The 18,956-nt window shown below is 31.8% G+C and overlaps 1 protein-coding gene across 2 annotated transcripts in view; it reads left to right on the top strand.

Moving 5' to 3' along the window:
- Nucleotides 1–3,676: 3,676 nt before the first annotated feature.
- The window catches only part of LOC100645517 (cholesterol transporter ABCA5), a 35,403-nt gene continuing 20,123 nt past the window's right edge, over nt 3,677–18,956 (top strand). For both annotated transcript variants that reach the window (XM_003394420.4, XM_048404233.1), the window contains exons 1-3: nt 3,677–3,965; nt 15,551–15,719; nt 17,563–17,860. The gene's annotated coding sequence lies outside the window, so the exon portion shown is untranslated. The remainder of the gene's footprint in view (nt 3,966–15,550; nt 15,720–17,562; nt 17,861–18,956) is intronic.

The following is an 18,956-nucleotide window of genomic DNA, read 5'->3' as shown; positions in this document are numbered from 1 at the left end:
ATATATAAATGTTAGTAATTTAGTTTTTTTAAAATTATTTATATAATATATTTTATTATTAATGTTCGTATCACATCTAAATACTAAATATGATTAAAGATGTAGGATTTAGTTTTATTATGAAACACAAAATTAATAAAAAATTTAAGATATTTACCATAAGAAATTATGTTTCAGGTATAGGATCAATGTATAATGTAGTAGAAAAAGCAAGGGATAACTTTTGTGTTAAAGACTAATACAAAATAATATAAAATATTGTGATATTTAATTGTTTTTCCGTTATTATGAAACTAATTTTAAATTCTTTGATGACAAATACGCGTTTGTAAACGCTGAACGTGACCCTGAAACATTTTATTTGGTAGAGGAAGATAGAGGAATAAATATGACGTACAGATGATACGAGATGGTTTTCGCATGTCCTGACATTATTACGAATACAAAGATCGAAGGTATTTTTTTGAGATACTATATCAGATTTTATATTGCTCTGGTAAAAGTAATATGGATGTTTTGTTACATTGCAAAAATAAGCGAGTTAGCATTACAGGTTATGTAATGTTCATGGAAAAATTTATTGAAAGAAAAGTTAATGAATATGACTTATAATGAAGTAACTGTTTACTTTTTTAATTGGATTTGCCAAAGTTATAATTCAAGTAAATTTTCTGCTTAATAATGATTTACTATCTAAAACAATATTATATTTGCTGCGGGCATCTTTAATGTTCCGTCAATTTTTTAAAGAAGGAGATCCTTCTCAAGTAACTAAAATACCGATGAGTGGGAATTTTAATTTAATTACCAGTAGCCAATTAGCAAATTATTATCTGGTTATAACAAGCGACAACACATGATAATCTGACGGAAATTATTTTCATATCATGAAAACGAGCCATTAGTGGTTCGATAATTATCATTCGATAATTAACGTTCGATTATCGCACCGTTATTTATTGATTATGGGGTTTTAAAGAATATCGATTTTCAGTTATTTCACTAAAATAGATTGAAAAATATAGTAAATTATAAGCATATAATGAATAAAAATACTAAACAAAATAAAATCATCGGTATATTGAATTAAAAATATCTAATTTAGAAATTAGTAAAGCGATAGACGTTGATTAGATTTTTAATAGCAAGATCATTTTGGGAGTGCCGTTTTTCTAATCGGAATTTAGTGATTATATCTTGACAAGACCACACCTAAATGTCAATTGTACTTTCGATAAATCTTTTCTTACAATTTCGTTCCAACTATTCATCGGATAATGTGGTACGTGTTTATGGTCACTTTGTGATTTCTAGGTTTCTGGAAACTGGAATTTTTTATTAGATTAAAAGTAACACAAATTGTCATTATAAACATTTATATACATTTTCAATCGTTAAACATATTTTATTTCATAGAATAGTTATTTCTATCATTAAAAATATTTCATACCTACAATTTTTATTTTTATGAATTTTTCGTGTTTTATATTATAAAATCGTTGCAATTTATAAGTTTATAATTGCAGGAATATCATAATATTGCACAAAAAGCTACATTACACATACACATACATACATTATACATACTTCTGTAACCACTGAAGTACGAAGTTCTTGGATAGAAGAAGACTATAAGGAGAATACATCAATAATATAGTAGGCACCGTACTCCTCAGAAGCAAATATTCGATATTGCTCTAGCGGAAGCTGAAAATTCGTTCATAGTATAGTTCAGTGATACAAGACCGCTCGAAGATACTTACGAATATTGGTAAATACCCTCAGACCTCTGTCAAACATAATTTGTTTCTCGAAACAAGTGTCCCTGTCATACAGTGCGATTGTAGTATTGGTCGTTAATAAGTAACGTTATATAATCGCTTTAATCATGAATTTACGAATCTAATTATAAGTTCGAATTTACATAAACGTAATTGCATGTGGATAACTATTACATGTGTGTGGAGGTAACATATGGCACGAGAACAGTAAGAACGTATGTTACCCATTTCTGTCGCATTAAATAATCATTTCTATCGGTACACCGATATACTTTTTGATTACGATTGCCAACGCCATCTCTTCACCGTATAAAAAATTATTGAGTAAATATAATAAGAATATGTTACAATATTGAAAGCTATACAAGGTAATAACTCTATTTTGAAATAAACGTAACTTCTATTCATAATTACATATCAGTTTTTTTTTGTTTTAACGATTTATCCTAAGCTTTACTATTAAATTCTAGATTACGTAATAAGAAAATATATACTAAAATATCATAGTTTGTATAAGGTATTAACTTCATTTCGGAAGAAATTTCATTCTTATTTATATTTATTAATTTGTTTTTTTTATGCTCTTAGATAAAAGTCAGGGGTTGAAGCAATCATTTTATTTAGAAATACATAATTTATCCCCACGCGGTCACGTTTCCCTCAGTAATAGTGATAGGGTGGTAGAAGGATGGAAATGTATGTCGCCATCCACCGTCTGACGTCGACAGACGGACACATCGTGTTTCTATTAAGTATAGAAGGGTGGGACGAACGGATAATTTCTTTCGGATCACGCTAACTTCAACGAACGATTTCGAGCGAATGGGGTGGAAGAATAGAGAAAGGAACAGAAAGGCAGACAACATTAGAAGAACGCAGACGCGAGCTTATTCGCGACCGCGGTTTTGCGTTGTGCGCATGTGCGAATCGAGACAGGATTCGTGGAGGAACAGGGTGCGAAGTGAGAAGGCGAACGAAGGCAGTAAGAACAGAAAAAGACAGATCGTGGCCACGAAAACACTACAGAAGTAGAGGAAATAAGAAAAACACGTTAAAAGAAACGTAACAGGGAAAGAATGATGACAAAATATAGTTTTATGTATGTATTGTTAACTTATCAGGATAGTTATCGAGGTATATATATGTTTAGGAAATCCTAAATCTGTTCTTCATTAAGTGTGATATAGGTATCTGACATATTTGTTTCTCTTATATATGTAACACACCAAGGTTCTCCTGTACAACAATTTATCGACTAATAGTATTAATAAATCGACAAGTCGCAAGTTATAGGTTATAGAGTTCTTTTCTATAATTTTACAATTTTGCATCTGGTAGCATAATGAGACAATTTGCAATTTGTACAGTTTGCATGTACAACTTCTGTTTTGTTATCGAGCTTGTTATTATTTAAGAGAATTTATCGATGTTAAAAACTCGTAAAATTTCTCTAATAATATTAATTGTGTATGTAATAATAATATAAATTGTGAAAGAGGAGCTAGAGGCTCATTCCATGAAGTTAGTTTAAAAAACTGGGGGGGATAATAATGGTCATTTGAAGAGGCAAATTTCATTTACCTTAACTGTACTACTTGGTGCTGCATATATTGCGCACAATATGATGAAAAGTAATAAAAACAGAAACTGAAGATTGTAATTGATTAGACTGAAGAAAAGCATAGTATATGAAGATAAAGTAAATAAGAAAAATTAATAATGCATAAAGAAACTATCGAAATAGGAAACGGAAGTAACATGATAGAGCAAAGGGTGGTAAGGAGAAGAGATGGAGCAAGTTATAACGACTTGAAGAAAGAGTGAGATAGCGAACGTAGAATGACACAAAGGGTTAGTGGTGGGGATGAAGCAGAACAAGCGAGAAAGGTAAAGGTGGCGCTCTCGCGCAGTCTGGCGTCGTCGGTCGACGGATGTTCACTTAGGGTGTGTTTGCTTGTGACTTTCTTTCATTTATTCGTACTCGCAGCTGTTTAAATCGCGATATCGTTCGTTTGCCTTTGTATCGTTCAGAACGGTCGCCTTTTCAGTGTTTTAGCGAAGTTCGTAGCAGTAATACAACGATAGCAAGACAAAGACTGGTTATGCCGGTCGAAGAGTTTTTGTGACTCGTACCGTGAAGATCTTCGTACGGGGATTGCTAGTTTGATACGAGACAGTGATAAGGTAACGTTTCATTGCGCGAAAAGGTAATACTTTTGAGTACACGTTTGACATGGTCTGCTGTCCAGGCCGGTAGCGAATCGATTTTCACGAAGAGTGAAGCGGGAGTTGCGAGAGAGGGAGAGAGAGCGTGAGAATGCTATGGTTGAACGAGAGAGAAGAAAGATAACAGGGGCAGAATCTACTATCTAGTTTTTCCTCCTCCCCTATTATTCTTTTTCCTTTATATTTATTTTATTAACCATATTTTATATTGTTTGCTTTATATACATTAGCATATTTTGTTTAGTATAAGATATATTCTTAATTGCAGTTTGCTATTTTTGGTGATATTTTACTATTTTTCTATTTTATTAGTTTATATTCTTATATCACCCTTTCATTCATTTGGTTCGGTTACAATTTCCGCTTTCGTTCGTTGGTACGCGCGCGTGTATTTTAGGTAACTGTCCGTTTCGACATGTCTCGTAACGCAGTAGAGGGACATGAACTCTCCATCGGAACGTTGCATCAAGAAACATACGTCCGGTGTAGTACTGCGTACCGCATCGGCGATGTTATCGTGCATCGATTCACAAAAAGAAACTTTGGACTAGCAACGGAGCCATGGTTAAATCGTAAATCTTCCATCTTCGTGTTTGATCAATATAATATAATAATCAGGATAATTATAATAAGATATCAGAAACACGAAAGGAAAGTAAGTTGAGTAATTCGTACGAAAAACGAGACTTCATAGTAGATCAATTTCAGCCATTGTACTTTGTGCATATTAGCGTGAGGGACGAACCATCACGTTACCTTCGAGAACCATTGATTTCCAAGTGAAAACTGACCCCAATTTCTTCATCGAATTGCAACATATGTATGATAAGGTGGAAACATTTGGACGAAAGATGTTATCCTCAATCGAGGGCATTATTACCACGAGGATGTGGTACGACGTTTAGCGACCTCTACCTACCAGTGCAAAAGCAATAATTGCTTTAAATGCGTCCTAAATGAATTAGATACCATTGACCGTTTGAGTAAAAGGTGACGCGTCTCTTGCAACCAGTTATATCGTGTGCAAATACGACATATAGTATGTCGACACCGTGTGCGTATTATAGGAACGGTAATTGGACGGAATTTTCGTTCTAGTGTGGTTCCGCGTCTCTGACCCTCTTCCACCCTCTGATTCTCCTCCGGTCGATAGACCCGACTTGACGTTGGGATACCCTCTCTCTCACTCTTTCTCTCTCTCTTTCGTGCTCGTGAAAAGGACAAGGAAGCGAAGAAACGACCACGGGCAACACACGAAAATTCTATGATTGTGAATATACATTGGTTCACAAAAATATTTGGACACTTACGACAAGAAATTTGTATGTATGTTATATGAAACATTTTGACATATTATGAGCATATAATGAAACACGACTATCATGATTATATTGGTCAAATTTGAAACTGATATATATATATATATATATATATATATATATATATAAAGAAAGAGAGAGAAGTTAGCAGATATCTAGAGTGCAAGATACAGTTAGTTAAAAGTTGGTATATAGCATGAATAGCCATCTTCATTGCTCATCATGTTAATACAGTAGCTGATGAAAATACTTGAACACCTTTTATATATATATTATCTTTGTTATATAAAACAGTTGAAATTTCAAAATGTGTCATATAACACACATAGTATATTCAAAGAAGGTTTCTATAAGTCTTCCAACACTTTTATGAGCAAATATATATATTATGTACACTATATGAAGGAAACAAGCATGATAAGTCATATTTTCTTTTTTTTTTAATAGTAGAATAGTTTTAAGATTCAGTACGTTGTTAATTAATCCCATATTATCAAAATTGTCTATATATTTGTTTTTCCATTCGCTTCAAATTGTCAAAATATCGTTAGTCATAATATCATAGTATCGCAGATGTTGAAATAGAGCTTGTCTTAATAATCGTATCTCTGGCTTTTGGAATTGTATCATAAAACGTTATTAATTTATCAATTATCTTTAAAAGACTTATATCTTTGGACCTTTGAAAATTCTTTTGTTTAGTCATAAATTAACATTTGTTTCCTCCTATGATCCTTATATGTACATAGTATATATAACGAGACATGTCCGGTGCTTTCCGCTCTACGTTTTCCAAATCGATAATCGTGCAGCCACAAAGTGCTCGCAGAAAACCTACGACAATATGATGACAAACAAAGTGACAAGTGAAAAATACTAGTAAGAGTTTCATCTGTTTGGTTTGGATCACGTAAAGGATTTCGTAAGGAGGAGTGAATAAGAGTATGTAAGGAGAAAGGAAACTATACAGAGATTGTAAAGCTTTACGGGCCGTGTTAATCCTTTGCATTTGGGACACAGTATTGGCACGACCTTTTTTCGTGTTATAAAAGACTCTATTCTATTCTAAAAAACCAAACTGATTAATTCCACTTTTTGTAAATTCCTCGATTTGTTTATTTGGATACATGATCCGACAACGGATATTTATGCAAATTTAAAGCTTTAAAGATACAATGATTTGTTCCACTCATCAAATATTATAACGAGTGCAATAATTTGGATATTTTACATATATATTTTTATATTATATGCATTCTGTGCGTTCTTGTAGTTCTTAATTTTTTATAAATGCATAAAAATCCGTAGTGACTAGTGACTAGTATCGAAATTCTCAAAGAAACGAATTATTCATTTCCATTTACTGTAAGAAAATAACATAAATAAGTATAAATTCTCAGGGAACTTTTGAAAAATTTTGTTACAATTTTTCTTGTTTAACTTTTTCTGTGAACAAAAATATTGCAGAGGAAGCGCAATTTTTAGAATCCAATTTTGACCAGTTTTTCAATGCAAATATCCCATCGTCTGGCGCACAGAACACAGCTGGTGGTGTTAGACTTTCCGGATGGAAACGATGCGATGTTTTTTTGCATTTCGCGGATCGACCCCCCTTCCTTTACGCAGTTATGTTTTACGGCTTCTTTATGGCCTCTTTTCTTACCAGTAAGACTGGAAAATATCGAGCGTATAATTGACAACGCGGAATAAAATTTCGGTCCTTCGACTCTTGGAAAAAATGAAGACTACAGAAGAGAAACATGACAAGTTATTATTGTCTTTCATTTAAAAATTTAATACACTGTCAACTATATATGTAACATATTTCAATTCTCACAGGTATTATTTCTTTAGTTTCTTAATTAAGTTATGACTTCACTCTCTGCTATTCGTTATATGTTTTCATGACTTGAAAAAGTGTAATGTATTTATTATAATAATAAACGTAAAACACAATTTTATGAAAAATAACAGTGAACTATGATTCTCAGCCAGTCAAATATAGATTTATCATGTTTCCCCCGTATAATTTTCGTGTATCAATATTTTAAGAAAATGCATGTCGGTAACATCTCTATTTCTGTTCGTTTCTTCCTTTCACATATTCGTGGAATGGAAATGTTGCCGGTTAATGCAGATAAACGAGCAAAATTGATAACAACTGACAGATTGAATTAGTGAACCTATACAAGAACTGTGATGCAAATGATGTCGGCTGATAAAGCCTTCTCAACCGGTGAAACAGAACTGTCTTATCGTTGTAGTCGACGTTTTCAAGAAATTGATAATGAAGATTTAGCTTCCTGTTGAATTATCCTTCTTTTATTCTGGTATTTTAATTTTTTACCACGGTCGTAATAATAGGTTAAGAATTACGCGACGGAAACATAAAGTAACAGGGGATAATGAATAAAGTTGGACAAACGGAGAACTCTATAGGGAACAGCGAAATGAGAAATAGGATCAGAGCTTTCGCATTACCCCAATGGTGAATCCATAACGATCAGCTTCTCAGAAAATCTACTCATGAATTCTTTTCTTTAAAGATAAAACTAGAAAGAATATTTTTACGAAAGAATATTTCTCACGTGATTCTTGATAAACAAATACTCGATGCTTTTAACAAAAAAATATTGGCATTATAGTTCTTTATCCTAGGAACAAAATATTTTACTTACAACATCAGAATTTTTATGATAATGTCGATGAATAGATTGGAAATGTTAGCCTCAATCCAAAATGAAATGAAGTTACAGAGATTCGTATCTGATATCAAGCTATATGCTTATGAAATGGATTACAAATCTATAATGATTAGAACAAAAATAAGATACTTTATAAAATCCATCAATTGAAGTTTCTTGAAAATATTGTGTAAAATCCAAATTATAGTATAAATTAGAAATAAATTAGAAATTTGAACCCTCGATAAGAAATTAAATTAAGTCTCGATATTTCGTGTTGAAGATCAACCTTGTGTTTTATAAAATAGGTTTATGTTTCGTAAAATTTATGACTGGAACAACATTAAAATACGTTATAGGACCTACATTTTTATCATAACCTCAATGAATAAATTAAAGTCTCAGAATCAGCTTTGATACAAAATGAATTTATGTTTAAGTATTTCGTATTCGAGATCTGAAGCCGTATATTTCATAAAATAGGTTAGGAACTTATCATAAAGTAGAATCAACTTATTCGTAATTTTTTGAGATAAACGTAACCTTGTAAATTCACATTGAATTAACGTTGATAGTTTCTGTTTTTACCGTGAGAACAGTACAGATTGTAACGAGATGTTTTATCTAGCTATCTATAGTTTGCACGATTTTCGTCATACACGATTAAATCCTGAATACATGTATGACGAGTGCACTGCAACAAGCAATCTCCTAACGTCTTTGTAGTGCTTCGAGATTATACGCTTATGTACGCGCAGATTTGTTCGTTTTCCCTTGTCTCGCCACCATTAAATCCTGTTATTTTTCCTTTATACATCCATTGTTCGTTGCAAAGTTTTACTTCTTGACGAACGGAAGGAGCTTCTTAAAGATAGTCATTCGTTCGTAATTTAAATCAGTTCCATTGGGTAAAAGCTTTTAAAATAACAGTTTAAGAAGTTAATACGTTAATGGTTATACAGGGTGATTCATAAAAACTATTTGCTGTTATCTTGCTTTCGATCGTAATATAGATGGTGTAAAAGGATTATAATGGAGCTTTTTCCACTATAGGATATTTTCTGGAATAATTCAATTGCAAGAGCCACAATATTGCCATTAAAAAAATTTGACCTAGGAAAAAATTACCTCCGTGAGTGAAACTTCTTACGTCACGTTTGTCCTCTAAAGTCTCTTATCCGTTATTAATTTGCGACATCAACTGCAGTAGCTGGTGTTAAGTTGGTCCCTACTTAATGGATCACTGTATATAACCGCCGCAACAAAGGTATGTCGTTTAAAATAATTAGAAGATCTTGTTTCAGGCGTATTGAAGTGAGTGAATTAATTACATAAATAGCAATGTGACTATTTCCACATGTTCAACTTACCGTTGCATGTTCAACTTCCAAAAGTATTGAATAATGCTGTTAATGCTTAAAATGCTGTTAATATAGTAGATATATTATATATATATGAGAAACATATATATGAAATTCCTTAAGCATTAAATAAAATTAAATGGTCTTCCAATTATTTTGAACACTTATATACAAAGCAAGCGAATTAAAAGGTGCTGAAGAAAATAAGGTTTAATGGCTTTAGTATAGAGATCTAACGCAGTAATTATCTAAAAACACGATCGTAATATAATCCACCGCAATCCGCTTTTCATAGGCTTAGTCCCCTCGGGCTTTTTTCTAATTTATTGTTTTATAAATAACATAATTATCTATCAAATAACCAAATAATTTTACAAATTACAAATAAGTATTAGTGTAACTATTAAGTCTAATTACAAGTTACAAATATTCGTATTATCTATCTCTCTTATTTCTACAAATTCTTACAACCTTGATATATTTTCTTTCTTTTTTTTTTTTTATTTTGTAAACTCATCTACGCGATGTATCATGTATGCTTATATTTCACGTTCATTCGCAAAGGTGAGATAATATGCGAATTTACACAGTACTTGCGCAACGGAAATAAATCAAACTTTTTATCCATTATTTTTTTTCATTTTTTCTTTCATCCTTTAAAACGATAGAAAAGATAACGACCCTTCCTTGTAAACAGCCAGCATTTCTTGTTCTGTGACGTGCACACATCAATACCAATCGTGTTCGAAGATAATGCACAGTCGTTTTACGTATGTGTTGCACAACGTATGCGGATACAGATGCAATGTGTATTTACAATGGAATATTCGTGTTACTATAGGTATAGTATGAGCAATAGAGAATTCTTGATCGAATTCTTCGATATTTTTCTCCATCGAAGTAAATATTGTCTGTCCGGAATTTTATGGATCGTTATTATTTGTTTTTTTTTTTTTTTTTTTTTTATAAACTCAGTTCTGAGTTTATGATAAGTATTCTTCGTTTCTTATCGACTGGGAGAAAGAGATATTGACAAAGAAAAGATTGGATGATTTAAACTTCATCATTTTCTTTTCTTTTAAAAATGTTTTATTAATGTCAAACTTCTTTTAACTATTTGAAATTTGAAATTGTACGATCTGAAATTGAACGATTTTTTAATTTTTAAACAATTTTAGACAAAATATACGTATATTTAATGTATGCGTATGTATAATATATCTTCATTAAAATTCTTTAAAAATTGTATATTTTCAAAAATGCAACTTAAAGGATGCTGTTGAAGCATTCTAAAAAGCAATAAAAAACAATTTAACATAAATTATATGTACATTACATTAATTGTAATTAAAGTACATTAGGCATATGTATATATTAAACGAATTCAATTTCTTCAATTTAATAACGATATTTTTATCATAAAAAAATTCTATAAAAGAAGAGAAATTCTAAAAGCTCTAACATAAATTTTCCATTAGTCAATGCCCTCTATAATTCGCATTCATAACCTCAATGTAAAATTCGAAACTATAGTATCTACCTATATCGGCTTTATGTAATAGAAAGGAAAGACTAGTAATTAGTGGACACTTAATAATTAACAATCGTAACGCTACTGCCACGTAATTCGAGCAATTACAGTTATATTGTATTCGGCGTTGGTCGACAGACGTCGTTATGGCGTCGGTTTGTCTGGTCTGGCTCGTTCCTTACCTCGACAACCCTCGATGTCGTGGGGTGAAGACCCTGCTCGTCTAGCCAGAGTCTCCCGTGCATTTCGTATTTATTATTTATACGCCGGCAAGTGTCTACATCCGGCAGGATACGCGCGGGAAATCCACTTCGTTAAAAGTCTTGCGTCGTGCTCTCCGACGCGGAGTTACACGATTAGGGGCATCTCGTCGGGCATTTCTTAAAGTGAGCATACAAATTCGATATCGTGACATGGTAAGTTTTTTCATTTTATATATGTAAATAGCGTAAGTAAGAATGAAACGAATTTCCAGGAATAAACAGTAATAAAATAGCTGAACATCTAAGAAAATAGGTCGTATGAAAATTGATACAAAGAGGGTTAGGTTTGCGATAGGCTTGGATAAGTAAATTGAAAGATGTGATATTGCGCGTATGGAATTGTGGGGTTATTTATTTGGGGTTATTTACATGAATGATGTCTATATTAATAGTTTTAAATCTAGAGAAGTGTTTTTATTTTATATTTGTTGTATTTGTGGTAAAATATTGTAAAGAGATATAAATATATTTTTTAATTACAAGTCTGATATTTATTAATAATTACGTATCAGAAGCTTCTTTCTATCTTTTATTATTTTCAGATATTAAAATAGATTACTTTCTTTTAAAAGCTAAGGTAATTGTCCAGATATATTTAGCTATCATATGGTAAAAGATAATTGAGAAATTAGATAAAGAGAAATAACACAAGGGAAAAAATTTCCAAAAAATAAAATTAAATAATACGTCGTTACTCGTACGATAATAGTATATCAATTTTAATTCGTAGTATTTAGAAAAAGCCACTATCTTCTGCGTTATGTCAAATTCATAGGAATATTGGATTCTTTTCTTTCTTTGATGCGTGTTTGCGTATTTTTCGTTTGCTTGTAAGTACACGTATTCTCAATTGCTTAAATAACAAACGAACGTAGATATAAATAATTGTAATTCAGATATAAATGCTAGTGTGTGGTCGAGTTTTCTTCCATCAGATCGTGCCATGTTTCATTATTCATTCATTTCATCATGCGACATGTCACCACCATAAACAACCAAGGTTTCCCGGTAAGAATGTAATTTTGACAAATTCTGCCCTGTATTCCGCACCACGGAGAGATGAACTTCTGCGTCATACAGTTAACGTAGACGCTGAGGAATTTATGAATTTCAAACGCACTCTTTGTTGATTACTTCGCCATCGTCAAAGAAATAGTATTGTTCTGTTGAATGAAAAATATGGGAGTTTTCTGACAGTAATATTTTTATTACAAAATTTGCAACAAAAGGAAATTAATTGAAATTTTTTTAAATAGTTGAAGATTTTATAATGAAAGAATTTGATGAGTTATTATATTGTTTAATTTTTAATTTTCAAATTTTAACAATTTAACTAACGAAATAAGGACAGATTTAAAAAATATATCTTTTAGGTTTAATTCACGTAATATTCAAAATTTACCAAAAAGAATAGATTAAGATCAACAATTTTCTAAACGATGGGAGTGTTTCTGTTTATTTAAACATGTTTAAATACTGTTGAAATCTAACTTGACCTATCTCAATCTTTTTGGAAAATTTTAAATTTTAAGTGAATTAATTAGATTGGAAAATATTACATTGCTACTTGTTTTTTATGAAATAAGGAAAAATGTAAAAATGTGATGCTTTTTTAAATAATAAAAGGTATATTAGTTTCTCATGCCTCTCCGACTGATTCCTTGTTTTAGTAATAAAACAAAGCTTTTAAAAAAATAAGTGAATTAACCGAAATTGGAAAAAGTTTTATTATATAGTAATATAAAAATTTTGTCAAGTAATATTTGTATTATGGAATTCACGATAAGAATACTACGAGAATTTTTTTAAAAATAATCAAAGGTTTTTGGATTAAAGAATCTATATAGTATATTTATTTAATGATATGAGAACAGCGATATTTTATGCATTATGTATTATGAATAATACACGTAATGTTGTGAGTATTGTAATTCTGAATTGAAGAGTGAAATTGAAATGCAATGACAATTGGAGTTATGTAAATTTAGATTACAAACAATGATCGGCATTCATGAACTAGATTTGAATAAGAATCTTAGAAAAGTGTTGCCTTCATGCATTGATTAAATCTCAAGTTAGAGTTCGAAACTTAAGTAGAATAATAAAATGAGGTATCTACACGAGTGTCGATGTCGTTGTTGGTAAAATAAGTCACGATTCATGGCGAAAGATTGTGACGACCACACTCAATCATTCTAACTATAACCGAAGCGTTAATCTAACCAACCTAAACGTTTCATTTTCAAATCTAATTATTTAGATCATGATTATGATCACAAAATACAAGCAAAGTCTTTTTCATTTCCTTTGTAGCTACATTTTTACAATTTTCCTCTAAAGAAATTAATTCACTAATTATATTTTATTTCTCTGCATAATACTGTTATAACAATATGCGTAATGAATTCAATTTGAAAGAAATAAGACGTAAAAGAAAATACCAGTAAGGTAAAGGTATCGGTGGCTGCAATTACAGAGTTTTCGATTTTCTGCTTCTCTACTTTATCTACATTTGTAAGTATCGACAGAAATGGGATACCTTGTAATAGAATAATTTTTTAATGAATTTTTGTTAACCTTGTGACTGCGTCTTATTTCTAAAAATAGGAAGAAACTATGATATAAATATGAGTTCAGAAATTGTATGTAGTTTCACAGCGAAGTATAAGGAATGAAATGATATTAGACTGGCTATCGATATGATAGTGTGTAAGAATAGGTCGATGAAGAAGTGATGGAAAGAAAATGAAATCTCAAGGAAATGAAGCTATTAGAGAAAGAGTTCTTATTAAATATTTTAGTCAGAGCAATTGAAAAACGGAAGAAAAATACTTTTTCATTAAATTGAAAGAAATACTTATACGATATTATTCTAAGGAAAGTAATTTATTTTTAATCTATTATAGAAATTAAAGGAGGAAGAAAAGAAATTCAATTCGCTATAAGTTCTACTGTAGAATTAAGTTTTTAATAAATATTATCCATATATTGATAATTATTTCTTCAGTGTTCGAATTCTAGAAATATATTACGCTTTTTTAACTTTTAAATTTTAATATTTATAATGTTTCCATAACAAATTTATGCAACTAAATTTACATGAAATTTTCTTTCGTTATTTTCCATAAACAATGCAGGCTGTTATTATTAAAAATAATAAAGTGGGAAGTTTCACGTATTTTCACGGAATATAAAAGTCGACACCGATATAAAGATTAATATTTGTTAAATTTGTGAAGCTTCTTCGACTTTGTTTCTTCATTTTTCCATCAGATTTTTTATTTCTGGTATCTTTTATATTTTCACGGAGGAAGTACTTTAAGAGAATTCCTGGCGAAATACGGTTTGCTGAAGATATAACATACCGAATCAAGACAATTAGAGTCTCGCGTTTCCGCACAATTCAACAGAATGAATCAAGTTTCAGGGACGAAGGAAATGTGGCGTGTTTCGTGTGCTGACTTTTTGTTGAATGTGTACGTGACATCCGTGGATTATTTTCCCCCTGTTTCTAATTGTATTTTAACAATATTTTAAAGAATAAAAGAAATTATATTGACAATTTTCAGTTGTATTGTTCGTATTTTAATATACTAATATATAATGATTAAATGTTAATAATAAAGATGATGTTAAAATATTAATGAAATGTTAATTAAATACTAGTGAGATTAAATAAAAAATGTTAGAAATTTTTTAACTAAATATATGAATTGATTATCTCCACCTTTAATACAGGAAGTTTCAAAATTTGTGAATTCCATTTCATGAAAATGCGCATAAAACTAATATAAGATATGATGTGTGCAAATGATTTCATTGAATTCAATAATTATATCGTATTAAGAGTCAAACATAAAAGAGGTTTGCCAAGGTTTAAACGTAAAATGCACGATCACTGCATCTATATTATTCCAATGATGAATCGACGATGATCTCACCAGGTGTCACACCATCTGCAGTGCTTTCTCAATAAGCCTGGTACCACGTGCGTTTCCTCTTCCTCTATCGTAGAATCCATTATTTAAAAAATAATCGACGTAACATCCTTTGGTAAATCGGTTCTTAATTGTTTGTGATATTAAACATCCGCGTAAAAGGTCGACGAGGAATTTTTACCATCGGCGAAAGATGTCGCGTAATTAAAACATTCTACTAGAAATTGAAATTCTCCTTTCTTTATTAGCTTATTCCGTCGTATCATATCTCTTCTTCGCCTTGCAGCATTTACACGATGTCTATGTATCGAAAGTCGACTTCAATCTTTCGCGAAATTACTTTCCTTCGGCCATTAAGTCCTTCGACGCGGAACAAAGCTTCTACGTTCTTTGATACGAGCCATAACGAGTAAGTAAAAGAGCCTTTTCGTTGTTATTTGTTGGTAGATGAAAGACAAACCCCTTGGTTCCAATCGAACGTAGCCCACATGGATGGAGCAAACCGGAAGGACTAAGAGTCCATCCCGAAACACGTCGACCCCTTGGCCCCCGACTCGCTTCCTCATCGAATTGTGTTCGTCGCCTGAGGATTGGATTGATTTTATCGTAGCCAAACGTGAGTGTTACCTTTCACTTTTATCGTCAGATATAATCGGCATTCTTGAAGATTTTATAAACAAGATATCTAGTTCGACGATTCATTGTCCAATGAAAAAAGAAAAACTAGTTCAATGTGTTTATAGTTATCATAGATAAGTCTATACGCATATTTTATAAACTTATTTTGTGTGTATCGTAACATTAAGGAAAAAATTAAGAACCAATCCATTACCACCAATTTCTTCTCATCTCGTGATTAGACTGCGTATTTTTGTGCATTCATAGGAAATTTGACAGTGAAAAATTGCATAGAACACACATAATATGAAAAAATATATAAAATATTCAAAGTATACAACGTCTTCTATAATGCTTAGTAAATTAAACAATTTCCTACCAAGATTCTACTTTTTTAATAATATTGTATAAAAATCCATAGGAAACTGCACTTTATTTGTGATGTTGTTATATATGTAGCAAACTGCGAGAAAATCGAGGTCTGTAAAGATTATTGACCAGTGTACAAGATATTTTATTTAATTTGCACAAGAATTTATAAAATGTAGCCATATACTAAATAATTGATTTTTAATTCGAAAATGGATACAGTCGATGCATTTTCTGATGAATTGGCACGTTTGAATCATCCACCAAATGTGTATATAGATGTATATAGATTCTTATACGAGTAGTTACATCACTTTTCAGATATTTAATTCGGCAGAACACGCATCTACGTTAACCATAGCCTAAACTCTAAGCAGGTATATCGTATAACATGCCGATGAAGAGGAACTATTTTAGGATATACCAAGTAGTCGTCTGCGGATTTTCGTGCAATTATGCGAAATTTAAATATACGACAATGCACAGAATGCATACATATAATATAAAAAAATATATAAAATATTAAAAATGGAATATTATTCCTTATAGTCTCATAATAGATACATAAGACGAACTTCTATTTCAGTTCCACTTTTTAAAGTATAAACTTCTATAAAAATCTGGAATTTACTAGTAAGAGGATCAAATCCAGTTAGGATTGAACCATAGGCCCATTGTCCATAAAGCGCCGCTTCACAGAAGCGTAAAACCGAATCTACACTGTTCCATTCTGGAGGAACTTTCATCCCTGGATGGAGACGAGGATGAAAGCAACGTTCATCCACCGTGTTGCTCCAAAGTGAAACAGTTTCGGCTTAAGCATAGTCTATTAGACGTAACGATACGTCTACGACGGTGTTCAATCTACGAAGCGTATATTAAGATACATTTAGTTGTTAAAATATTAAAATACCGAGCGACGAGGAACAAGTTTTCATCCTATGTATCACTTCATATTAGATATTAGATATCTTATATGTCACTTATAGCTGCAACGTACGCCTCGTTACTGACGATGTTAACGCCAGTCATCATGACGAAAACGGTTCGCTGCTATTTCGTGAACGGATGCACATTACTTTACAATGACCGTTGCATGGAAACGTACTGTTAGCATCAATGCTTCTAACACGCGTCTATGAAGCGTCACTTCGCGAACAGTGGGTCTTAGCCTACCGTTATATCTCTTATAATATTATCGATTTCGAAACTATACTCCTACGATGGAGACCACCTTGTTGAATTCCAACTGCAAGTAGTTATCAGTAAAATCATGTATGTATTTAATTATTTCAGTCTGACGGCCTAGAAATTGTACTTGGTTTTACATAGTTTACAGAGATAAAACAAAACTACAACTAAACTTATCTTCAAATATTTTCCCCGTTACGTTTCATTCATCCGTTCGTTCCGTCATTTATTATCTATCTTATTAGTGCAATTATAAACCCAAGGTATTTGTTGAATTACAGCGAAGGGAAAATCACGGATAATCGGTGACGGGGACGAGGATGGCCAGGAGCAGCGGCATTACAAACGTATACCGGCGATGCACCGATTGCACCGTCGTCGTTCATCGCGATGCCGTTGTCGCAGCTTGTAGTACGTCCGCTCACGAGTCACGATCGATCGGAATCGGGTACGGTAGAAACGGCCACGACACTGCTACCTCTGACTACATCGACTACTCTGCTAATTTCGATCAGGGAGAGGGTACGGCCGATTAGAGTCGCCCTTTTCGATACAACTGTCCAGCAGCACGTGATTCACGTAAGTTCCACGCCCCCAACAAACTAATTCTTCTCTCCTCTTTGTTTGCTTTTTCATTTGTTGCGTCAGTCAGTCGGCTACGTGGGATTAATCTCTTCTTTCTGTTTTTCGGGATTTTTATTTGTTCCTTGTTGGTAGAAAGATATTGAACGACCTCATTCTTTTATTATCGAGTAGGGTGTTGTTAACGGATAAAGTCAATGGTTTCTTTTTTAAGATACTCTATAGCAATCGAGGTTTGGATTTTTATGTGCTTTACGATCGAAATCTCATTAAGTCGTAACAAATAAAATGATTGAATTCTTAGTAAAACTTGCAACGTTTATTTGGTCTTTTTTTGGAAATAGCAGTATTCAGATCGTGATTCAATATACAATGACTATTACAGGTGAAAATTCTAATTATTATAATTAAATACTTATGGTTAATAATATGGTTAATAATAATTTAATACTATGGTTAATTTGATAATTTCTTCTAGACATCTATCTCTTAGATCTTCTTTGTGGGAATTGATAATCTAATGTTAGGTGACGTCTTAAATCGATGGATAATTAGAAGAATTAGAAAGAATATTAGAAGAATTGTAATCTTTTATCCCAATACTTAGCAGCATTTAGCAATATTTTATAGCAGGATTTTTAAGAATGTTTTTGATTTTGTAGTTAGCTTTGTAGAGCGAAAAGGATCTAAAAATACAGTTCTGAAAGTGGCACAAAAATTGCTATCGATGCCATGGCAATGTTCGGCCGTGAAAAAACAGGTCTTTTGTTACGCAAACAAGTGTAAAGAAAGGGAATATTGATTTTTGCGATGGTTTGACGATGAACGTGTTACCGTTTCGTTATCTATCGGTTAAATTAGATTCTAAATGCTTGGTTATCGGTGTTATTGCCACGTATCGAAGCTTTTTGTTTGTTATTAATGTAAACGTTTGACAGCTGTATAGTTACTTAATAGTTACTTAAACAACTAGTCGTCAGTTATTCGTAGCTCGTAGCATGAGACACGACTCACAAAATTATTTAAAATATTTCTTAGATAAAGAGAGTGGGAAAGTGCAATCGTAATTTCAGGTATCTATTTTTTCAATTTA

This window comes from Bombus terrestris, chromosome 3, assembly GCF_910591885.1.
Source record: "Bombus terrestris chromosome 3, iyBomTerr1.2, whole genome shotgun sequence".
Classification (NCBI taxonomy): Eukaryota; Metazoa; Arthropoda; class Insecta; order Hymenoptera; family Apidae; genus Bombus; species Bombus terrestris.
Note: the sequence above shows the minus strand (reverse complement) of the source record. Positions and strands in the feature narration are given on the sequence as shown.